At 41.7% G+C, this 26,080-nt stretch overlaps 2 pseudogenes across 1 annotated transcript; both read right to left on the reverse strand.

Annotated features, from left to right (window-relative positions):
• Positions 1-13,774: 13,774 nt before the first annotated feature.
• Positions 13,775-15,209, reverse strand: LOC149232411 (geraniol 8-hydroxylase pseudogene; annotated as a pseudogene). The gene is made up of 2 exons (XR_016248462.1): positions 14,670-15,209; positions 13,775-14,538 (listed from the first exon to the last, which is right to left on the reverse strand). The product of XR_016248462.1 is annotated as a geraniol 8-hydroxylase pseudogene (transcript).
• Positions 15,210-25,527: 10,318 nt separating this feature from the next.
• On the reverse strand, positions 25,528-25,866 carry LOC149232412 ((S)-N-methylcoclaurine 3'-hydroxylase isozyme 1 pseudogene; annotated as a pseudogene).
• Between the last annotated feature and the right edge of the window lie 214 nt (positions 25,867-26,080).

Genomic DNA, 26,080 nt, shown 5'->3' on the forward strand with positions numbered 1-26,080 from the left:
AATGGAAAATTAGCCTATTAATTATAATGGAGATTATGTAATTGGGCATATTGTTGTAAGACCTGATAGGAATGCGAACCTAAGTGTCTAGAATGATAGGGGGCATGTGGGAGTCAAGTTTAAAGGGGTGATTGTTAGGATTAATCTTGACTTGGGACTAGGTGGTTTTAGGCACATGGTTTCTTGGCGCATGGTATTATGTTAGTTGTATTTTGTTGAAAATAAACCTATATATAGGCTTATTAGTCTCCATTGTAATGTGCCAAGGGTTGAGCAAGTTTGGGCTTCTTGCCCTGTATAAGGGGTTGAGGGTTGACCAATAATCAAAAGTGTTTTATTGTATCTCGATATTGGATTTATCGATGTTCATAATCTCTTTAATGTATATGGTTGTGTTAGATATTTTAGAGTTTGAATTTATATTATTATTGCGTTTGAAAAGAAAATATTCTAACTATTTTATATTTAAATTTATATTATTTCTTATTAAAATTAATTATGTTATCGATATATATATATATATATATATATATATATATATATATATATGAATTTTAATTTATATTAAGAACTTTGTTATTAAGAACTTTGTTTTATATATATATATATATATTAATTAGTTTTATAATAATAATATTTTTTTGCAAGTCAATAGAGAAACCTTATAGTAGTACTATATAACCGTAGAGTACATCATAAGCAGTTGGTTTTCCAGATTGGAAACGAGACAAATTGCAGTAAAATATAGTCTTAACCAAACACTTAACCAGACATGCCATAAGGTTTTTTTTGTCTATGGCATCTCCTATACATATCTGCAAAATTTACTTTACTACTACTCCTACTTACCCATTTACATATTGAAGGTGGTCTACCCATAAATCTTCCTATTTGTTCTACACCTACTAAGCTACCTATCAACATTTTACTATGATTTGGCCTACTCAGCCATTTGAAAAAATATAACAAAAAAAGACAGACGCATGACATTTAACCAAAGGCATTGTTGTTGCTTCCGCTACACTTGACCTAGACGCAGCTGAAATATTTGTTGCTGGAGTTGCTGTTGCAGCTACCCCTGCTCCCTATGTCGTCAATTACTTGTCACTTGCTCTAGTTACCTCCGTGACCCGACATTTCATAGGTCTAGCCAGTTCTCCTAGTTCCTGCCCCAACGTGATGTCCAGGTTATGGATATATTTGAAGTGGATGGAGAACATCTTGTTCACATCTCCAATTCTATCATCTTGAAAAAGTTCTATATTCGTCACCCTTTTGAGTGATTCCTAAAAAACCCATAACCTCTACTACATTGCCTTCAACTAAAGTTGGTGTTCCATTTGTTGCCTGGTTCTATCCTCCATCGCCTCCACCTGCAGCTTCCCCATTAGGTTTTTAACATGCCACACCATCTCCAACGTTTTTATATAATTCGTTTGTTGCATTCATGATTTCCCAGTATCTAAAATCCATACGACTTATTCTTCAATTTTTCTATTTGGGATGCTCTTGCATAGGAGCCTCGCCTCACTCTCCCAAATTCCGACGATTTCTTTTCCTTTCTCTGGGACCATTGCAAGATAGTTTAGGGTAGCCTTCCTCGCATCATACTCCATTATGGACCTCTTACCAGTGGTGGAGCTATGAGCATTCATTCGTGACATTCCCCTCGGCCTACCACTAACATTTCATCCCTTGGTCATTACTATCTTGGACTCTGTAGTTATCAGAGGAACATAAACTCTCTCGCTAAAACACCACCTTCTATCTTCTACCCTATTGTTATAGACATTTTTGTGCCTTACAACATTGAGCATGAAATGTCCATAATCTGAGGGATCCAAAGTCCCTAAATATGTTGTTCCTACCCCTAGAGGAACAAGGCTAACAAACCACAGCAATTCACAGAAGTTCTCCACCAGGAACTGCTCAAAAACAAGTCAATTCAGGATCAATTCAGTGGCTCCACTAGCTGTCTGCGCTGAATGTCAAAGGCAACACTGGCTACCTACACTGCAACACAGGTAGAAGCACTACCAGGGTGCGCTGAGCGAGAGTTGACAAATGGCAAGTTCATTCCAAGAGGTGTCAAGACCCAGGAAGCTTCCAAAATCTTCCTCAATGACACTTGCCTCAGTGAATTCGACTATGATGAGTAAGAGGCTCTTAATCTCCAAGTGGAAGCAAGAACCTCCAAGTGGAATCAAGAACTGACAGAGGGAGAGGACACTAGTCAGATCTCAAGCTGACTCATCCTCTCTCCAAACATCTATATATGGATCTCTACTCCATGAGATCTAGAAGCTGGAATTTTTGTTATTGCAAAGAATTGCTGTTGGTTTGAGATTGGAATCATTGGGTGCTTAATGCTTTGAGGGAAGGGGAAGATAGGAATTTCATTTTCTGGGAAGGAGATGCTGGATTGGAGCCCTCTGGGTTGTATCTCTTCCTGAACCTTGTTATTCATCAATAAAGCTATCTTGGTTTCTCCTATATACTAGTGTATCTTTGATGTATGGTTGCATTAGTATGTTTAGTTTATTTCTAATCCTGAACTAGTTATGAATATGAATCTATGTCTTTGTGTAGTGTTCTCTTCTTGTGATCTTGCAGAAACCTCTTGAAGCTGGGCGAGCGAGAAGGAAAGTAGCTGGGAACTCCCAAAGAGAAGAGAGAAATGGATCGAGGGACAAACGGAAGGCACCAGTTAGTCCATCTATCTCTCTTCATTCTCATTTCATAAAGGAAGAATACTAGAATAGTTGTCTCTGTTTGTTGCTAAGGCACTGTCACACCTTAGGTGGATAGGATCGTCCTGCATAGGCATTTTTCCCCACAACAAATTGGCGACTCCGCTGGGGAGATCTGTTTAGTCATTTTATTTGTGTTTCCATCATTTTTTGTTTCATAGACTCAACAACAACAACCGAACTGCATCTGTTGTTCTCAGATGCAAAGTAGACAACTGCTGCTTTGATCCAATCACTGGATTTGTCTATGATCTGAACAATGGACTCACAAATGATTTGATGATCCTTTGTGATAGATCTTAGCCCTTCCTCAAAGCATCCCTTTAATTGTACCTTGCTTGTTTCTTTTATTTGGCCTGAAACCGTAGATTAATCAACAAACTGTGACCCAGAACCCAGTGAGAAACTCTCATTTCTCCTTCAGCGCAGACCCTGTGAAGAGGTTTTGCATTTCAACGCAGGTCCTATGAAGGCTACCTGCGCTGAATGTCAAAACCTCTGTGCTGAGGTTGCGCTGATCTAGTTAAGCCTTGTGCAGCTGGGGTTCTCTGCTCTGTTTTGCCTTGTTTTGATCTCTGATTTTTGCAACCTGTAACCGGCATAGGTACCAGTCTGATAACTCCTTTTTCTCTGCTTAAATTCCACCTCCTTTGTACAAAAAGACTGTGAGTGTTTTTATGTGTTTGTGGCGTCATTTACAGTTTTCCTTTGCAAGAGTGAAATAGTCATCCTGTAGCCCTTGATTCAGATCTATTGATTGTGATCTTAGGAGAGAGTTCATTGGCTATTTACAGTTGATTATACATTTACTTTTGCCTTTGGTTTGAGTTTGTCTCTTTTAAGTGTCAAAACAAGTATTCATTTCGGAAATCGTAAAGTGTTGTAATCTCTTCTAGCCTCTCTGATTTCGAAAAAGTAAACTTGTTTGTATTTGTCATTTAAAAGAAAATTCAAAGTTGTGCAAAAAGCTTTCTTTGTAGGCATCAATACTAAGAAAGCGGAAAACAAACACCTGCATTGTGCATTTGCATCTTGATAGTTTGCATGCTTGATTTAGAAAAAGTGCATTAGAGTGTGCTGATTGCTCTTTGAGAAAAGATGGTGTCTTTATTTTCCCTTTGTAGCTAGGATTTTCATAAGTTGAAAAGTTATAAAGCTTGCTTATCATCTTTAGACTGCATTTACGAATTGTATCATACATCTCGTGGTGAACCTCAAAAGGCAAACTTCTAAAAAGATCAACCTAAAATAAATTGAATGAACTTAACGACGCTTTGTAACTTAACGCACAACATAGAGGTCTAGGCTAGAGACATGTTCCGGCGTCGTAAAGCCTGGTGACTATCGATCTCGCTAATGGTGGGTGATTCCTCCTGAGGGACGATAGCGCCAGTATGGATTGTGCTCCCACGTACCGTCGCGTATATATTGGGAGACCCCTATAGGCATAAAACCTTTATCCTTAGGAAGCCGTGTCGGCCACCCTACTGATCGCAATGCACTGAACACAGCATTCAGGAAGATGGACCGCCCGTACCTTAAAAAGTATTCTGCGGTTTTGCGAAAAGTTTGGCACACCCTCTACCTAGAACTCCAGAGCAGTTCCTTTTGGCCTTTTTCAGACTCTATAACGGAAAAAGTCCATCCGAGCATTTGTCACTTCGGGCTCGTTAAAACATCGAAGGAGACTAGAGTCGTCTTTAGCTTTTTCTCGACTCTTTAAAAGTGAAAAAGCAAGTTGTGTCTAAAGCGTCATTAAAATTTATTTTAAACGGAACAATCACCCCTTCTTCCTGCGTTGATCTTTAGGTTGAGAAAATGGAGCACACCAACCAAGGAATTCCCCTTGGTGGAAATCCTAGTCCCTTCTCCTCTTGGGGAGATGTTGGTGCGCCCCACATGGCCACATTGTCGCTTCCAGGACTGAAAATAGGCTTGCCTGTCTGGCTCTTCTCAACTAATGTTGTTCAAAACACCACTATTCCTGAACAGTCGAATCAACAATTAGAGCAGACCAGAATTGCCCATCAGCCTTCTACTTCTTCTAATTCTTCCTCTCCTCCTTCCTCTTCGCTTGACGGAACTGGTAAAACAAAAAACCAAGTTCCTAAGGAAAAGAAGGAAAAGAAGAAGAAAGAGAAGAAGAAGAAGGAGCCGAAAGCGGCTGGAGGCAAACAAGTGTCATCTGACAAAAATCCACACACAGCACTGACTAGGCCTAAATCGCCATGTGTCATATGCGAGGGAGACCACTTCCACAAAGATTGTCCCTGCATCCCTTGGATACTAAGGGATTGGTCTCCCCGTTTGCACAATTCGGTGGCGTCAACCTCTGATAGCCATGTTGACAGCTCACCGTCAACTAGTGAAAGTGAAGTCACAGGACAAAGAGGGAAAACTAAATTTCCCTGCAAACTGTGTGAAGGCGACCATGCCATCCACCGTTGTCCCTTCTTAGACGAGGCTAAAAGAGTTTTGGAAGATCGCCCGGTTTTACCAGTGCAACTTCCTCCTGGATATCAAAAACTCCTGCCAAGTCCTTCACCAGTTGAGAACCCGGGTGGCCCACTCAGGTGGTCAGCCGAAGCATCTATCATTGAAGATGAACCGTCTGAATCCATACCTGACGAAAGTCAAAAGGTTGAGGCGGCAGTTGACCCGGTTTTGCCTTCAAAGGCTCTATCTTCGAATGATACCATCACAGAGGAGAATAAAGATGACACCGTCCAAATTCTCTTCATCAACACAGACTCCGACGAACAAGGGGGCAATGCGCCCATTCCTTTATCACAGGAAGGAACTTCATCAGAGTCATACCCGGCCGTCTATTCGGTCCCACCACCAAGCAACCTAGTTGTGTCCTTCGACTGGAACCAACTAGGTAGACCCCGTTTGCCAGCAAGCATACCATTCAGGATTATCGTTCAAATATACAGAATGGTAATGGCTGGCACCATCATTGATGAGGGGGCATCTGTGAGTATCCCTTCCTCTATTGCTTGGAAAGCGCTTGGTTCGCCAACGCTTTTGCCTGAAATGAGAAATCTGATAGGCTTTGATAAAGGAACCAGTCGACCTTTAGGGATCCTCCCCAATGTGTCCATTACATTGAAAGGGAAGACCGTTCAAATGAATGTGATGGTCGTTCAAGGACCCTTGGATTATAACCTACTCCTTGGACGAGACTATATATATTGCATGGGAGCCATCGTCTCGTCACTCTTTAGAGTAATGTGTTTTCCGCATGAAGGAAGAGTGGTCAAGCTCGTGGACCAACTTTCATTTCCCGGATCACGCATCGCAAATAGTCATATACCACCCTTAAATGGTCTCTTCACGCAAGAAATGTCTCAACCCATGGTCCGTCCTCCTGATGAGCGCGAGTAATCCGGGAGGATATGACTGGAACCCAGGGGGCATGCATCCTGGTCTGCTTCGGCAGGAAAACTTTGGGTATAGAGTAGGTTTCCGCGGGAGAATATGACTAGTCTGTACCCCGCCCTTGCTGGAGAGGGGTTATTCTAGAATAAGATTCTTTTGTCAAAGTTACGTGTTTGGCACTAAGGTCATTCACCTTTGTCTATCTCGGTAGACATTGCCGAAGAAGTGTTTTGTTTGAAAGATTAACGAAACAATCTTTGGGTAACCTGAAAGAGGTAGGCCTTTCCTGGTAGAACAAATGTTTTACTTGCAAATTGAGGGGTAACCTTGAAATCATACTTTATACCTAGGGGCATGCAAACATTTTGGAGTGCAAGCAAAGAGCGGTTATTTATCTGTTTTTGGGATTAGCCGTTTCCTAACTTGCATAAAGAAAGGATGTGGGGCAAAATCTAAATGTCGCCGTTTTACATGAGACATTCTTATCATATGACTAGATATTCGAGCAGTTTTAGCACACAGTTCATGCTCGTTGAAAAATAAACGCAAGATCCGAGCAGTTTTGGCGCATAGTTCATGCTCGTTAAAAATAAAACATAAGATCGAGCAAATGTTTCCACCCACGTTTAAGCTCGTTAAAAAATGAACTATCCTAGTAAATAACCACAGTGAATGTAATATCGTCAGCCATTAAAGCCTTGGTCGTGTTTGCACCGTCACCTCCACTTTTCCATTGGCCGATCGTTCACCTCCATATGATTGTTTACCCATTTTGAGGAACAGCTGTGAAGGGTGATTTCACTAGCCATCCTTTGTGACACTGCCGTGATTGGAAAATTCCAAGCCTTACCTGGAATCAGCTGCTAACCCATTTTATCACTCGTTCCTCAAAAGACGAGTCTTCTTTAAGCTCTTTTCAGCTGACTCGTAAAATATGAAAAGATTGTCGAGTTTTGGCCTTCCAGCTCGTTAAAGCGACCGGAAGAGCTATCCCTCCTCTAGATTTTAATATTTTTGGACCTGAGGGATTATTGCACAAAAAGATCGAGCGCTCGTTTTATTCGGCTCGTTAAAACTATCGAAAACTCATCCCTTCTGTATTGTTTTATAATTTTTCGGACTTAAGGGATTAGATGATGAAAAAGGACTTTTGGAGTTAACTTTATGTACCTTTTTAGACTCTCTAAAAATGAAAAGGACCGAGTTATCCTTGTCGTTAGACTCGTTAAATGCATTAAATAGCGACAAACTTGTCTTTAGACGAGAACGAGTTTCACTATCGCTAGGCTCGTTAAAACATAGCGATAGGCTTGCCCGAAGGGCAAGTTATAGAACAAGCATATGTTATCCTCCTCAAGCTTGACAAAAATAAAGAGGTACTGGTCAGCAATGACTGGGGAAAATTGGGAGAAACTCAAGAAACCTTTGATGGTAGCAAGTCGCTCTTGAACATGACACTTTTCCTCCGTACCACAATCGGGTTGGGTTGTTTCATTCACCGGTCACATCACCATGGTCTCGCCATACCATCCATATTTGGGGTAATGCTACCGATCCATCGCATCAGTGTCGCCACATGTTCAAGAGAAGTCGTTCAGAAAAAGTCAACCGTGTCCCATCCACTGCCGTACATTATCCTTCATCCTTTCATGACCGCCACCCTGAATCATATGTCACAGATCGTTTTCACCTCCATCAAAATCATTAGCTCCGTTCCGTGTCATTGATGTGGGATTCATTAAGGCCCTCCTTTGACAGATCACTTCTTGTCGACATCAGCTCATTATCCAAGAAGTTGATCTAGGAACAACCCCTTCATTACTTTGAAGCTTGCATGCCTCAATGGCAAGTTTCTCACTTCTAGCGACAGGTATACATCAATGGCCTTCAACCGAAAGATTTTGCGTGGTGTTCGACGCCAAGTCCTTTATTCACACCACGTGAATTGTACTGCAGTACCTTGAGGGTCATTATCATTATCGGTGATTCCTCTCGCGCTTGTTAACGGTTTACCTCATTGACCGGTAATCAAGCGATGTCTTTCCATGTTCCACTTCAGAACAATTCTCTCATGGATCGACTTGTACTTAGAGTGAAGATCGAACGAGTTTGAAGACCCCGAATCTAGTTTCATCCATCCGGGCTGCGATATATATTCAGGAAAGATAAAGACATTGACATGTACATCATTGCAGCAGATAATCATCCTATACAAAGGATGATAATTTCATCAAAATTATCAGTCTACCATCAGACGATTGTCTGTTCTATGTACAGAAAAATGAATTTATAAAGCTGAGCATGGGAATGCCCGCCTCAGCTAGATCATGAAAGCAGTATGAAAAATAATGTATTGTATTGTATCTTATTACAGGTCTCCTCCCAGCAATGAATGAACTTCGGATCCTCCTGATAAAGCATTTCACCCAATAAACGACCTCATACTTTAGGGGGCAACTGTTATAGACATTTTTGTGCCTTACAGCATTGAGCATGAAATTTCCATAATCTAAGGGGTCCAAAGTCCCTAAACATGTTGTTCCTACCCCTAGAGGAACAAGGCTAACAAACCACAGCAATTCACAGAAGTTCTCCACCAGAAACTGCTCAAAAACAAGTCAATTCAGGATCAATTCAGTGGCTCCACTAGCTGTCTGCGCTGAATGTCAAAGGCAACACTGGCTACCTGCACTGCAACACAGGTAGAAGCACTACCACGGTGCGCTGAGTGAGAGTTGACAAATGGAAAGTTCATTCCAAGAGGTGTCAAGACCCAGGAAGCTTCCAGAATCTTCCTCAATGACACTTGCCTCAGTGAATTCGACTATGATGAGTAAGAGGCTCTTAATCTCCAAGTGGAAGCAAGAACCTCCAAGTGGAATCAAGAACTGACAGAGGGAGAGGACACTAGTCAGATCTCAAGCTGACTCATCCTCTCTCCAAACATCTATATATGGATCTCTACTCCATGAGATCTAGAAGCTGGAATTTTTGTTATTGCAAAGAATTGCTGTTGGTTTGAGATTGGAATCATTGGGTGCTTAATGCTTTGAGGGAAGGGGAAGATAGGAGTTTCATTTGCTGGGAAGGAGATGCTGGATTGGAGCCCTCTAGGTTGTATCTCTTCCTGAACCTTGTTATTCATCAATAAAGCTATCTTGGTTTCTCCTATATACTGGTGTATCTTTGATGTATGGTTGCATTAGTATGTTTAGTTTATTTCTAATCCTGAACTAGTTATGAATATGAATCTATGTCTTTGTGTAGTGTTCTCTTCTTGTGATCTTGCAGAAACCTCTTGAAGCTGGGCGAGCGAGAAGGAAAGTAGCTGGGAACTCCCAAAGAGAAGAGAGAACTGGATCGAGGGACAAACGGAAGACACCGGTTAGTCCATCTATCTCTCTTCATTCTCATTTCATAAAGGAAGAATACTAGAATAGCTGTCTCTGTTTGTTGCTAAGGCACTGTCACACCTTAGGTGGATAGGATCGTCCTGCATAGGCATTTTTCCCCACAACACCTATGCACCTTTCATCCTTCCCATATAAAGGAAACATCCAAAACAAATCATGCCACCCCGTCCTTTGTGCACATTTCCCGTCTATTTTGGACAACTTCCACTTACTGATGATGTTACACTGCATTCGTGTGAGGATGGGGCCATATTCCTCCCCATTCACCTCTACAAATGGTTTATGCAGGCTCATTATTGCCATAGTCCTATTCCAGTACAACCCCCTGCTCGGCTTCTTACTTCTCCACTCCTTTAAACATCCTTTCCAATTTATGTGGCCTCCCGATGAATGATTAATTGAAACTAAGTTCCTCTCCTTCCCATCCTTGGTTGTCCTTTCATTCGTATTGTGAAGACATGTATCACCTTGCTCATTCCTAACATTCGCTACTTGTCGAACCATGATAAATATTAAACATTCATATCACGAGGTGGGTCTCTTCCTTGATCCTGTCACACTCCTTGTCTGTCGCTCCTCCCTTCTGGAATGGATTGGTCTCACTCTACCCGTGATCGATAGTGTTCCTTAAGATGTCCATCCAACATGTCCTCCTAAGCCACCTCGGTTATCAGCCTAACACTCTCGACCCCTTCTTTTTCCACTCTCTACACCAATGCATTAGCTGAGCGTCGTACCTAGGAAAACTCCATCATTTCCAACTCCTTTAGGTGGCTCTGAATCCTTTGGATAATCTGGGTGAGGCGCCAATTATTCATGACTTTGTTCATGTGAGAGCCACATCACAGTCGATGTGTCGCTTGAATAGCTAATGCAGAATCCCCTTCCACTATTACATTCACCATTCGTTCTCTTCGCAATGTTTCCAGCCCCTGCTCCAAGGCTTGAAACTCTATAGCATTATTCGTGGCCTAACTCATATTGATGAAATATAACCTTTGAATTTTACCTGTCCAGTCCCTAATGATTCCTCCAGCTCCAACCTTACCTAGGTTTCCCTTAGACGCTCCATCAAAGTTCAATTTCCAGAATCCCTCTAGGGGAGCTTGTAATATAAAAGATTGTAATTAAAAAAAATGAAATTTTAATTTGGAAAATTTTAATAAAAAGTACATATTATATATATATATATATATATATATATATATATATATATATATATATATATATTTAATTTAATTTTAATATATATATATATATATATATATATATATATATATATATATATATATATATAATCTGTCTTTATTTTTATTTTTTTTACTATAAAATATTTTTTTTTCTCGATAAAGACTAATTCTATTAAGTGGAAAATATAGTACAATCAAGAGAAGCATGAGATCCGCAGACCGGAAATGATGTATCCATCAACCTCGGTCCCAGTGAAAAGATATAAACTTAAGGTGATAGCAGATAGCAAGAAATGACAGACAAATCAAATGATCTTTACCCCATAGGGGTAGAAGCTACAACGCATTGTTTTTTCCCTTTCTTTTTGTTGACTCTTGTCCAGCCATCCTGGGGAGGATGAGCTAGGACAACTTGAAGGCTGGGAAATTCTGACGTCTGAAATTCCTTTTCAGATTCTGAGGAGGTCTCATGGCTGCGCTTCAGGGCAATTGTTGCGTCCGGGGGCAGGTCCTCAGTGACCATGGGGGGATCCATCAGCTGAGGCCCCTGCTCTGGTTCTGAATCACTGTCTTCATCCTTCGAACCTGGGGAGCTGGGGCTCCCAGTCGGCGGAGGAGGGCGGGGAGTCCAGCGCTTGGGCTTGGATTTTGCATTATAACCCTTTTTCGATCTTGCTGTCAGCGATGGGCAGGAATTCTGCAGGTGTCCTGTAAGGCGACAGTGGCGGCACCGAAAGGCAGTGTTCTCGTAGTCTAGAGGCTGAGTCCAGACATAGTCCTTGATCTTGAGATTGATTTGCTCTGGCAATCCCTTGCTTAAATCTAGCTCCACACAAATTCTGGCATATGTGAAAAGACCCTGTATTTCCCTATTGTAATCCCCCATTAAGAAGCAAGCCAAAGTGTTGCCTGTTTGCCTGTAAACCTCTACGCGCCACAGGTGAATTGGGAGATTTGGAAGTCTGATCCAGACAGGGGCTTTTGTAATAACTACAGATGCTGGATCGAAGTCTGGGAACCATGGAGTTAAGAAGAGGCCTGCCGAACCCATGAACCAAGGGCCTTCTTCTAATGCCTCTTTGTAGTCCTCGAGATTGTCGAACAACACTATAAAATATCCTTTTGCACAGAAGTAAATCTTGCATCGATGAGTCCAGTTTTCCTTGATCCAGTCACATAGATCCTTTGAGCATGGCCAGAGACCATTGAATCTACAGATGATGGCCCTTTCTGCAAATTTCTTGGTGTCATCTGCTAAATCAGGGTAAGAGATCTCAACAGAGGGGACCTCTTCCAATTTGTCAACCAGAAAGGGCTTGGGAGGAGCCTGCACTGGCGGATCTGTCTTTTCAGGCTTGTTAGCATGGACTGCATCTTTATAAGAAAATGCCTTTGCTGAGGAGGATTCTCCGGCAGCTCCTCCCCTCAAACGAAGGGTTAAAATAATGCATGCGTCTTTTTCAATGCCGAAAAAAGAAATGGGATATAGATCCTCGAGTTGTTTACCTTCATAGAGAAGCCGTTGAGCTGCAGAGGGGATTCCCAGTTTGATGCTCAGTGCATGCTTGAGATTCTGCACTAGATCCGTCCGGTTGACCCATTGTAGCATTGTTTTGCCAGTAATGAGCTTGATTTGTATCTGGAATGATACAAAGAAGTTCGAATGCCTCTTTCCATTGCAGATCTGTGCATTGAGGCAGCATGCGTGATTGATTTGCGAATCTTGTGCCTAGGCTGCATACTGCCCTTCGACGCAGACTTGTCTTTCCCCTTTTCCAAGATCAATGGAGACGCTTCGTGGGAATCCGTTGGAGTGCCCTTGGCTGCTACGTCGACAGACTGAGGAGGGCTCCATGGGATTTTAGTGGAAGCGGGTAACTGTTGCCGTTCAGCTCCACGGCGTTTTGCAAAGTGTTCCGCACGAGTAGTCTCATTTGCTGCCGCAGCATTCATCCAGTGTGCAGCCTGTGCTTCTGCCTTGAGGGATAAATTCCTTGTTCTATGCTCACTGTGCTCGATTCCTCTTGCTGCAAGTGCATTCTGAGATGCCATGGCGTCCTGAAGAGGGCCATAAAAGCGCGTTGGGGAAGCAGGTGGTCGAGGCCCTGCTGCCCTAGATTTCACGGCAAAGAGATCTTCATACGCCTTCGTTTCTGCGGCGCCAGCGATCATGGTGTGGCCCTTTTGTGAACCTGCATAGGGGAGAAAGCTCCTTGTCCCTCGCCTGTTACTTTCGAACCCATCCGCTACAAGAACGCTCAAAGACCTGACGGCAGCCGAGGGCATGGATGCGGCAGAGCTAGGGTTCATCGTGCTCCGCAAAATCCTTCTTGTTAATATCGGTATATTTAGATCGATAATTAAATGAAGAATGTTTTTACTATAAAATATAAATAACAGAAATATTTTGAATAGTTATTATAACTATAATTAAATAGAATAATTATCTATCTAAAATTTATTGATATTAACTTTATTAAAATTTATACATTTTAGTAAAAGATATTTAGTTTTCATTTTGTAATAAGTAAAAGCAGTTGTTATATATCAATAAATACCATTTTTCTATGTTTTAGACTTAATAGCATCAATGAGTATATATGAAAGACTATTCATTTGATTGTTTTATGAAAAACTATTAATTCCATTGTTTTATGTTTGTGTTTTTAATGGTAAATTTTTTTTTTTGTCTTTTTAATAATAAAATTGTACATGATATTTGAATGCAACCACATTAAAGTAAGTTTTAATTTGAATGTAAAATGACATTTTTATTAATAAAATATTGTTTATATAAACATTTTTTAAAATATCTTTCTACTAGTTTACTTTTTCATAAACCCATTTGCAACACAACAACATTAATATTTTTTTATAAACCTATTTGCAGCACAACAACATTAAGTAAACTTTAATTTAAATGTAAAAATGATTTGCTTATTAATAAAATATTGTCCATTTAAACCCTTCTCAAAATATCCTTTGTACTTGTTTATATTTTGATAAACCCATTTGCAACTCTTGTCAATTCTTTTATTAAAACCCATTTGCAACTCTTTTCAATTCTTTTTGTTAAAAACTATTCATTACCACATACAATTAAAGTCATCGAAACGATAGAAGCTATGCTGAGGAAAGAGCGGCTGCCAATTCCGTTCTAGTTTAATCTAACAAATACATTTCCGCAAGTAGGCGCGTCGTTGGAATCGCTTCCAGTGGCACCGCCTTAGCTAGTGTGAGTCCAAACCTGTCGCTCATGTCCACTTTGTCGCTCGTCATGCCTCGGGGAAGTGCCCACTCAAATGGATGGAGGAGCGATGCCAACAGCAGATGGACCATCCGACTGGCCAACGGAAGCCCCACGCACATTCTCCGTCCTGCCCCGAATGGAATCAGCTCGAAGTTTTGTCCCCTGTACTCCATACTACTCATCTCCGTATCAAGAAATCTCTCCGGCATAAATTTCAAGGGCTCCTTCCAGATCGAAGGGTCCCTTGTGATTGCCCACACGCTGACTATTATTTGAGCGTACTTCGGTATCACGAATCCCGCAATCTCACAACGGTTATCAGCTCTGTGAGGGATGAGAAAAGGAACCGGCGGGTGCAATCGAAACACTTCCTTGATCACTGCACGGAGATAATGGAGACGCTCTGCGTCACTTTCTTCCACCATTCGTTCACGCCCCACTACCTCATCCAGTTCGGCTTGGACTCGTTTCATCTTTTCGGGATGGCGGATGAGTTCTGTCATGGCCCATTCTATTGTCGTTGCAGTGGTGTCATTCCCGGCCCCAAATATGTCCTGCACCAAAATGAAAGTAAACATCAGAAAGAAAGAGGACACGAAATACATACCCGAAATACATTTTCCATGAAAAGGAGCTGTGCTAGAACCAGCTAAACAAGAACCAATAAACAAAAAAAAAGGCTTACAACTAAGTAGCCTCTGATATGGTCGACAGTAAATTCGTGGCTTCTCATGTCCAGAAGAACGTCCAACAGATCCTTTTCACTATAACTTCTGTCCCTACTTTCCTCTAATCTCGTAACCAGGCGATCCTCAATGAATTTGTCGATTACGCCATACACCTTTCTGAAATAGAAGTTCGTATCACGGTAGACGCCCTGGGGGTCTAAGAACTGAAGGCAGGGGAAAAAGTCTGCGACATTGGGAGTTGCATAAAGCACCATCACTTTAGAAAGGGCATATTTCAACTCTTGAGTACCCAACTGAGGATCCAACGCATCTTTTCCAAACACCATTTTTCCTAACAGATTAAAAGACGACTGGAACGCGGTGTGTCCAATATCCACACACTTTCCCTTCACGACGTCTTCAAAAATCTGATGAATCATTCGATTTACTTGATCTCTTCTGAGATGTAGCAGAGCTTCCAGCCTCTTCACGGAAAAGAGTTCGTTAATGGATACATGTCTGAGCATGCGCCAGTGTTTGATGACCCCGTGAAACATCTAAATATGGAATGTTACTGTGGTAAGAAACTAATGTGAGTTGTTAATTATTGTTTACTAAATGACATTATCTTATTTATGAAATTGAAAATATTGGAATATATATCTTTGAAATGCTGGCAGCCTCTTGGTGGAGGATTTTTAAAGAAAAAGAAATCAGTTATGAAACTGAAAAACTACCCTTTCACACAGGAAAAGTCCTGGGAAGGAAAACCCCTGGGCTGTTGGGACAGACAGGGGGGGGGGGGAATTCCAAGAAAGGGAAAGAAAGGAAAAAGGGTTAAGTCTGGTAAGGACCAGATAACCCAAGCACGGAGGTGCATGAGTCTTGTTGAGGGCTGCAGGCCTGCAAGACAGCTCGGGGGGAGAATCCAACATGCTGATGGATCTCAAGGTTGGGTGGATAAGAGCAAGTATGAAATGCAGGTGAACTTCTGGAGCGTTAACTCCTGTAACTGGTAGACCAGGTACGAGTTATTTACAAGATTTAGACTACAGTAAATAGTATACTGAGTATATAGATAGAAAATACAGTTGAATCTGAATCTCTTTTAATAGCTATATGTAAAGAGAAATATAACAGTGGGATATCTGTAAAATGTAAACATTATGTACAGTTCAAATGAATATCTGGAACTAGTTGTATAAGATAGTAAATGAGAGAAATCATCTGCTGAATACGATTCATGTTATCTATATAAACTGTACGAAACCCAAATGCGGTCCTGAAAGACCATAGCAGTATGCAGAATATTTATGTAAACAGTGCAGATAAATAGTATTGCACGGCGTGGTACCCAGCTACGGCATGGTGTCCAGCCAGAACAGTAGAAAGATTCATTGAAATACCAGAACAGTAGAAAGAATCATTGAAATACCAGAACGGTAGAAAGATTCATTGAAATACCAGAACAATAGAGAGGCACATTTGAAATATCAGTGCTGTGCATAATAAATAACGAAGCAGTAAGGAAAACTTAACAGACCCCTGTTCCGAGGGTTCAACATTCCATTACATTTTGAAACATGTATGAAAGCAAATACTGTGTTATCATAATACGCTACGCCAGGACTCATCCGGCTCAGCGCATAAGTAACCAATACAAATAATCATTGAAAATTCGAACATTATATCACCTGAGAACAAAACCCAGTCGTGGGTAAACGGCCGCGTACCCCGCTGTGGTACAGCTACGTAATAAGAAACGAATACATATGACTGTTACAATAAAACCCTTTAACTGAATAACTCGACTCTGTTAACCAATGGAAATAGCAATAAATCTTATCGTAAGGCGAGCTCAAGACATGTTCCCTGAAGCAATAATATTAGCGTATAAGACAAGATAGCCATGGGTGCAAAACTTGACCGAATGAAGAAATATAAACATCGTATTCAGAAGAGGAAAAGAAGTATATTAACGTTAAGCTATATAGAAACCCTTGATGGGTATAGCGGAAGCAATGTTTATTAAATGTCCAGAGAATCGAATAATACCATATAGTTCTTCACAACTACAGACAATAATCTGAGAGTTCATATTTAACATTTTAACAGCATGAGAAACAAAAAGGGGCGAATATTCAGACTTCAATTTCAGGCATGGAGGCCGCGAACCCTTAATGTAAATGTACATACAACCATGGGGCATATCTGCCAGAAACCATATTTAACATAAGTCTAAATAAATCAAACAAGACATAGGTTCCGGCATGGAATGGCCGACCGCGAATCATAATCCCAGGGTTTGGTCCGAATGCAGAAACCCTGAGACAAACAAAATAGAGAACGCCATGAGGAACTCCTCTAGCCAAGAAATCGACACCAAACAAATCTCATAGGTATAAACCCTTACCCATCAGGTTAAATCTCAGGCTCCGCATCTAATCAAGATATGAGTACATACCTGAGAGCGCCTTGGGCAGCATAATCGTTCCTTGAGCGGTAGGAGGGCCGTGGATGCAACCGCCTGAACACTGGCAAATGCATCCGGAGTTAGCTCATGAGTAAAACAATCCAAAACTAATAAACTCTGAGAAAACAAACACACTGTATATATATCTGAACAGTCGAAGAGTAGACGAGTAAACGGTGGGCATCAGTCATTATTATACCTGAGGTAGCAATGCAGAACCTGGCAAATGGTGCAGGGGAGGAACCGCCGAGCTGAGTAGTATTCGGCCTCACCAGACACACGCAAATGAACCAAATCAAGTGACTCGGTGGTATATGAATCACCCTCTAAACCCTTGGGCGAGTTTGAGCCCTTAGATGTGAGTATTGAATCCCCATCATTCATTCAAGCGGGAGTCTGGGCGCGAAAGTCCACAGCGTGACAACCGAGGAGTCACATGGCTTCAGCACGGTGCTAGGCCACCTGGCAAGGGTGGGTGAAGTCAATTAAAATTCCGTCCACCACCTGGCGCCGGAGTTGGACAGAGCAGCAATCCGGTGAATGAACTAACTTGACTTAGACATTAATTCGTGAAGGTCGCCAAGCGTAATCATATAGTATTAAGTCAAGAGTGAGACTTTGTGTTGATAAGGTTTGTATATATATGTACAGCAGCGCGTTTAATACTTGAGAACGATGCTTTACATATGTGTATTCTATGTTCGAATAGATGGGTGGGGTAAAATTTAATAAGCCTTGTAACTATTTTTTTTATTTTTACATATTTAGCGTTGGGATCGTGACAATGTGGTATCAGAGTAGAGGTTTCAATGCTGTGGCCTCTGGAGCAGTAAGATCCAGCTGCATGGAAGATTATCTTATATGTATATATGAGGAAGAATTAATTCAGCTAACTGATTTTCTTGTTTTATTAATTAGGAGGTAAATACAGAAACGATAATCAGCTAACAGTCAACAATAAAAGTAGAGGAAATGCAGGGAGCTGACAGCATTCTTCGGGAAAATCCAGAGCTGTGGGTACAGCTTGGTGAAGAGACGCGCAGTACCAATCTGGCGATACTAGAAACTGTTCAAGAACTAAAAAATGAGATGGCACGTCTGCGAGAAGACAATGCGCGATTGACGATGGAGCAGGAAAGAATACTGAAGAGTTTGTCGGACAGACAAAATCCACCATTAGCCAATCCCAGTGCAGAACAGCAAAGGGCAACTGAAGAACGAAATTACCCAACCGCACCTGAAATTTCAGAGGAAAAGGAGGACCATTCTGATAACGTACTAGAACAGCAGACCTCAAAGCGACAGAAAATGGAATTACAGGGGGAATTCCGAAAGATTAAACCTCCACATTTCGATGGGGAACAGGAAGAAGCGGCAGAGGCATGGTTAATTAACATGAACAAGTATTTCCAGCTGTATGAGTATGATCATAATCTGAAGGCACGGCTGGCCATCTTCCAGCTACAAGGCAAAGCAACCCTGTGGTGGGAAGAAACCAAGATTGTAAAAGGAGTGAGTGAGCAAAACATAACATGGGAAAATTTTCAGAAATACTTCAAGGAGAGATATCTAACCGAGTGTTTCTATGATGAGAAGGCACGGGAATTCCATGATTTACGACTAGGACAGCAGTCTATGGACGAGTTCATTAACCGCTTCACTTCCCTGCTTCGCTATGTGCCATATATTAAGGAGGAGAAGGCCAAGGTGCAGAGATTTGTGAGCAGCCTACCTACCTATATAAGGGAACGAATTGAGCTTGACAATCCCACAATGGATGAGGCGATTCGTAAGGCAAGAATCTGTTACCAGCAGAACAAACAAAAAGGAGACATTTCAAATAAAAGATGGAATGAAAGAAAGGGTAACAGAATTGTTGGTAATAATAAGGGGAGTCGTGGTAATGGCAGCAAGGGTGCTGGCAAGGGACAGATTAGCAGAAATGTAACAAAGAGTAATTTTCGGACTAAGCCAAGTGAGAGCAGGATCAGTGAACCATCTGCCAGGTCGGATATTGAAGGGATGACCAGACCTCCAGTCCAATGTTGGGGTTGTGGAGGACCGCACTATGTTAAGAACTGCCCGCAGCGTAAAGGAGTGGACCAGATATCTCAGATCCACGAAGCATCGACCGTTGGGGAAGTGGCGCGCAGCGTACCAAGGATTAACGCAGCCTTGGATGATCGTCAAGCGGAATACCAGCCGACCATGGTGGAGTTTGAAGGTAAAATTTCAAATCTTTCTATAGCTGTTCTTATTGACCCAGGAGCTACTTTAAGTTATGTTAGCCCAAAAATAGTAGAACAGTGTAAGTTACCATCTGAAAGGTTCAGGAATCCATGGCTGGTACAGCTAGCTACGGGAGCTAAGAGACGAGTCTTAGCCAAAATTAGTAATTGCTCTTTAAGCATAGCTGGACAACCAATAACAACAAATCTGAATGTACTTCCATTGGGTTCCTACGACATCCTGATTGGTATGGATTGGCTGGAAAAACATTGGTCATTGGTAAACTGCAAGACCAAAACCATCTATTATAAGGATGACTTGGGAAAGCAGCAGGAGTTGCAGGGGATTAAAAACCCTGTACAGATCCGACCTATTACTGCATACCAGCTAGCTAAATGTCTCATAAAGAAATGTCAAATTTACGTTATTCAAGTTGGTTATGCAAACCAGAAAGACAAAACAGCTGCACTGGACAATATTCCGGTAGTACAGGAATTTGCGGATGTTTTTCCTGAGGAGGTACCAGGACTGCCCCCTAAAAGGGATATAGATTTTACTATAGAGCTAACACCAGGAGCAGCACCGGTGTCACGGGCACCATACCGAATGAGCGTACCAGAATTAACAGAATTAAAAATGCAACTGCAAGAGCTGTTGGATAAGAATTATATCCGCCCCAGCGTATCACCGTGGGGAGCTCCAGTATTATTTGTTAAAAAGAAAGATGGAACTCTCCGTATGTGCATAGACTATCGTCAACTGAATAAGCTCACGATCAAAAATAAATACCCCTTGCCTCGGATAGATGAACTCTTTGATCAAGTGAAGGGGGAAAAAGTATTTTCCAAGATCGATTTGCGATCTGGTTATCATCAGATCAGGATTAAAGAAGAGGACATTGCCAAAACCGCCTTCAGAACACGCTACGGGCACTACGAATTTGTGGTGTTTCCTTTTGGTTTGACCAATGCACCTGCGACCTTTATGTGTTTGATGAACAGCGTGTTTCACAGGTTTTTGGACAAATTCGTGCTAATATTTATCGATGATATTCTGATATATTCTCATTCCCAAGAGGAACACGAAGAGCACCTTAGGGTGGTGTTGCAAACTCTTCGAGAACACCAGCTCTACGCTAAGTTTAGTAAGTGTGACTTTTTCAAGGAGGAAATCCAATATTTAGGCCATGTGATTACCAAAGAAGGAATTGCAGTGGATCCTGAGAAGATAAAGACTATTATGGAATGGCCCATACACAAGGATGTAGCTGATATCAGATCCTTGATGGGACTAGCCGGCTATTACAGAAGATTTGTGGAAGGTTTCTCGAGGATAGCATACCCTATCACTTCCTTACAGAAAAAGGGGAAGATATTTAAGTGGACACCGGAATGTCAGCAGAGTTTTGATCGGTTGAAGCATTTACTCACCACCGCACCCATCTTGAGTATAGCTCATCCTAATAAGGATTACGTGGTGTGTACCGATGCAAGTAAGGAGGGTGTGGGAGGAGTATTAATGCAGGAAGGGAAAGTAATTGCGTATGAATCGAGAAAACTAAAAGATCATGAGCAGAAATACTCTGCTTACGATCTAGAGTTAACAGCTATTATTCATGCGTTGAAAATGTGGCGACATTACCTCCTGGGGAGGAAATTTCTGTTTTTAACAGATCACCATAGCTTGAAAAATTACTTCAGCCAACCTACCCTGAATGCAAGACAAGGTCGTTGGGCATATTTCCTAAGCGGATTCGATTTCGAGATTAAACATTTAAAAGGCAAAGAGAACCGGGTGGCTGATGCATTAAGTCGAAAGGTGCAGTGTTTATGTGAACTTTCAGTCAGCAAGTGGCGGAACTCGCTGTTTGAGCAAATAAACACAGCAGCAAGTCAAAATGCTGAATACCAACAGTTAAAACAGCAGGTACAGCAATCAGTTAATGGAAGATTACAACAAGGATATACACTAGATGGTGCTGGAATGCTGTATTTTAATAAAAAATTGTATGTACCTGACTCGAATGACCTTAAGAATCTAATTTTGGACGAGTTCCATACCAGCCACTACACTGGCCACCCAGGATACCAAAAGATGATCACTGCACTTAGGAAGGAATATTATTGGCCAGGAATGAAGAAGCAGGTGGTTGAGTATTTGGCGCGGTGTTTGGAGTGCCAGCAGATTAAGGCAGAACATCTACATCTGGCCGGGCTATTACAACCTTTGCCTATTCCGGAGTGGAAATGGGAAACCATTTCCATGGATTTTATAACCGGTTTGCCACGAACAAAGAAAAGCAATGATTCCATCATGGTGGTGGTTGATAAGTTGAGTAAAGCGGCACACTTCATACCCGTGCAGTCCACTTATAAGGCGGTGCAGATTGCTCACCTTTTTATGCAGAATGTGTTCAGATTGCATGGACTGCCGAAAGTAATCATATCAGACCGGGATGTAAAGTTCACATCCACCTTTTGGAGGACGTTGTTCGCTGAGTTGGGAACACAGCTGAACTTTAGCACGGCCTATCACCCGCAGACCGATGGTCAAACCGAGCAAGTAAATCAGGTGTTGGAAGATATGTTGAGGGCGTATGTGATGCTGAAACCAAACCAATGGGAAGAGTATTTACACCTGGTTGAATTCGCATATAATAATGGATATCATACATCGACACAGCTAAGCCCCTTTGAGGTCCTGTATGGGCGAAAATGCCGCACACCCTCAAGCTGGGGTGGACCTGAGGATAAGCTGAGTTTGGATCCGGAAATGCTTAAAGAAATGGAAGACATGGTGAAAAGGGTGCGTGCCAATTTGAAGGCTGCGCAGGATAGACAGAAAAGTTTTGCGGACAGGAAAAGAAGATTCAAAGAATATCAGGTTGGTGACCATGTGTTTGTGAGGAGCCAAGCCAGAAGAAGCACACTGCAATGGAGCGGATGTGCCAAGCTAGCTCCTCGGTACTTTGGACCTTTTCAAATCTTGGCTAGAGTGGGGCCGGTGGCTTACCAACTCGCCTTGCCAAGTCATATTAAGATTCACAATGTTTTCCACATTTCTGTTCTAAAGAAATATGTATACGACCCTAAACATGTGATTAGATGGCAAGATGTTCGGGTAAGAATTAATCCGGTTGTTTTGATTATGCAGATATACTCAACAGAAACTGATTGTAGGTATTGATTGTCTGCAGGTCGAACCGGAAGGCGAGGTTCTGGTCGAACCACAGAGCATTCTCGACCGGAGAGAAGTGCGGCTGCGGAAACGAGTTATTACCCAAGTTAAAGTGTTGTGGCAGCACTACGGGCCTGAGGAGGCTACTTGGGAGGACGAGGAACTTATTAGAAAAGTTTACCCGGACTTATTTAAGGGGAATAGACATCGGGACGATGTCCAATCCCAGGGGGGGAGATGTGATGACCCCGTGAAACATGTAAATATGGAATGTTACTGTGGTAAGAAACTAATGTGAGTTGTTAATTATTGTTTACTAAATGACATTATCTTATTTATGAAATTGAAAATATTGGAATATATATCTTTGAAATGCTGGCAGCCTCTTGGTGGAGGATTTTTAAAGAAAAAGAAATCAGTTATGAAACTGAAAAACTACCCTTTCACACAGGAAAAGTCCTGGGAAGGAAAACCCCTGGGCTGTTGGGACAGACAGGGGGGGGAAAATTCCAAGAAAGGGAAAGAAAGGAAAAAGGGTTAAGTCTGGTAAGGACCAGATAACCCAAGCACGGAGGTGCATGAGTCTTGTTGAGGGCTGCAGGCCTGCAAGACAGCTCGGGGGGAGAATCCAACATTCTGATGGATCTCAAGGTTGGGTGGATAAGAGCAAGTATGAAATGCAGGTGAACTTCTGGAGCGTTAACTCCTGTAACTGGTAGACCAGGTACGAGTTATTTACAGGATTTAGACTACAGTAAATAGTATACTGAGTATATAGATAGAAAATACAGTTGAATCTGAATCTCTTTTAATAGTTATATGTAAAGAGAAATATAACAGTGGGATATCTGTAAAATGTAAACATTATGTACAGTTCAAATGAATATCTGGAACTAGCTGTATAAGACAGTAAATGAGAGAAATCATCTGCTGAATACGATTCATGTTATCTATATAAACTGTACGAAACCCAAATGCGGTCCTGAAAGACCATAGCAGTATGCAGAATATTTATGTAAACAGTGCAGATAAATAGTATTGCACGGCGTGGTACCCAGCTACGGCATGGTGTCCAGCCAGAACAGTAGAAAGATTCATTGAAATACCAGAACAGTAGAAAGAATCATTGAAATACCAGAACGGTAGAAAGATTCATTGAAATACCAGAACAATAGAGAGGCACATTTGAAATATCAGTGTTGTGCATAATAAATAACGAAGCAGTAACGAAAACTTAACAGACCCCTGTTCCTAGGGTTCAACATTCCATTACATTTTGAAACATGTATGAAAGAAAATACTGTGTTATCATAATACGCTACGCCAGGACTCATCTGGCTCAGCGCATAAGTAACCAATACAAATAATCATTGAAAAGTCGAACATTATATCACCTGAGAACAGAACCCAGCCGTGGGTAAATGGCCACGTACCCCGCTGTGGTACAACTACGTAATAAGAAACAAATACATACGACTGTTACAATAAAACCCTTTAACATAATAACTCGACTCTGTTAACCAATGGAAATAGCAATAAATCTTATCGTAAGGCGAGCTCAAGGCATGTTCCCTGAAGCAAGATTATTAGCGTATAAGACAAGACGGCCATGGGTGCAAAACTTGACCGAATGAAGAAATATAAACATCGTATTCAGAAGAGGAAAAGAAGTATATTAACGTTAAGCTATATAGAAACCCTTGATGGGTATAGCGAAAGCAATGTTTATTAAATGTCCAGAGAATCGAATAATACCATATAGTTCTTCACAACTACAGACAATAATCTGAGAGTTCATATTTAACATTTTAACAGCATGAGAAACAAAAAGGGGCGAATATTCAGACTTCAATTTCAGGCATGGAGGCCGCGAACCCTTAATGTAAATGTACATACAACCATGGGGCATATCTGCCAGAAACCATATTTAACATAACTCAAAATAAATCAAACAAGACATAGGTTCCGGCATGGAATGGCCGACCGCGAATCATAATCCCAGGGTTTGGTCCGAATGCAGAAACCCTGAGACAAACAAAATAGAGAACGCCATGAGGAACTCCTCTGGCCAAGAAATCGACACCAAACAAATCTCATAGGTATAAACCCTTACCCATCAGGTTAAATCTCAGGCTCCGCATCTAATCAAGATATGAGTACATACCTGAGAGCGCCTTGGGCAGCATAATCGTTCCTTGAGCGGTAGGAGGGCCGTGGATGCAACCGTCTGAACACTGGCAAATGCATCCGGAGTTAGCTCATGAGTAAAACAATCCAAAACTAATAAACTCTGAGAAAACAAACACACTGTATATATATCTGAACAACCGAAGAGTAGACGAGTAAACGGCAGGCATCAGTCATTATTATACCTAAGATAGCAATGCAGAACCTGGCAAATGGTGCAGGGGAGGAACCGCCAAGCTGAGTAGTATTCGGCCTCACCAGACACACGCAAATGAACCAAATCAAGTGACTCGGTGGTATATGAATCACCCTCTAAACCCTTGGGCGAGTTTGAGCCCTTAGATGTGAGTATTGAATCCCCATCATTCATTCAAGCGGGAGTTTGGGCGCGAAAGTCCACAGCGTGACAACCGAGGAGTCACATGGCTTCAGCACGGTGCTAGGCCACCTGGCAAGGGTGGGTGAAGTCAATTAAAATTCCGTTCACCACCTGGCGCCGGAGTTGGACAGAGCAGCAATCCGGTGAATGAACTAACTTGACTTAGACATTAATTCGCGAAGGTCGCCAAGCATAATCATATAGTATTAAGTCAAGAGTGAGACTTTGTGTTGATAAGGTTTGTATATATATGTACAGCAGCGCGTTTAATACTTGAGAACAATGCTTTACATATGTGTATTCTATGTTCGAATAGATGGGTGGGGTAAAATTTAATAAGCCTTGTAACTATTTTTTTTTATTTTTACATATTTAGCGTTGGGATCGTGACACAGTGGGATCCATATTGGCTAAAGACTATGGAGGTCTGTTAGTGGGAAAGAGCCTTGCCTGCCTGTGTCAAGATCCGGCCAGACAATATGTGGTCATGGGTCTTGAGAACCTCCTTTGCCATGGCGGAAGAGGAGACCACCACTGTGGTTTTCATTCCGAGAGAGAGGCTCATGATCGGCCCATATTTGTTGGCAAGGTGGAAAAAGGATTCGTGGGGCTTGTTATCCACCTGCAGAAGATTTCCCACAATCGGCCATCCCGCAGGACCTGGAAGAAGCCTGTAGTACGCCTTCCTCCTCCATACATCGAAAAGCAAGAATGTGATAACAGTGCTTCCTAGAAGCAAAGAATACCAAAACAACCCTCCAAAATCCATAGGGTTCAATTGACCAGACCAGTCACAGGGTTCGAACAAGAGCCGCCTAGTTGGGAAGAAGAGGATTAATATAGCTCAACCACGTTGCGTCGCTATAAATGATATGTCTTTATATGGAATATCATTTGTCCATATCTTTGTATATCGTTTATGGAATTTCATTTGTCCATATCTTTATATATCATTTATCAAATCTTTCTATCCAGATCATTTG

This window comes from Pinus tabuliformis, chromosome J (assembly GCF_031772625.1).
Source record: "Pinus tabuliformis cultivar Carrire ecotype Pingquan chromosome J, CPIR1, whole genome shotgun sequence".
In the NCBI taxonomy this organism is placed as follows: domain Eukaryota; kingdom Viridiplantae; phylum Streptophyta; class Pinopsida; order Pinales; family Pinaceae; genus Pinus; species Pinus tabuliformis.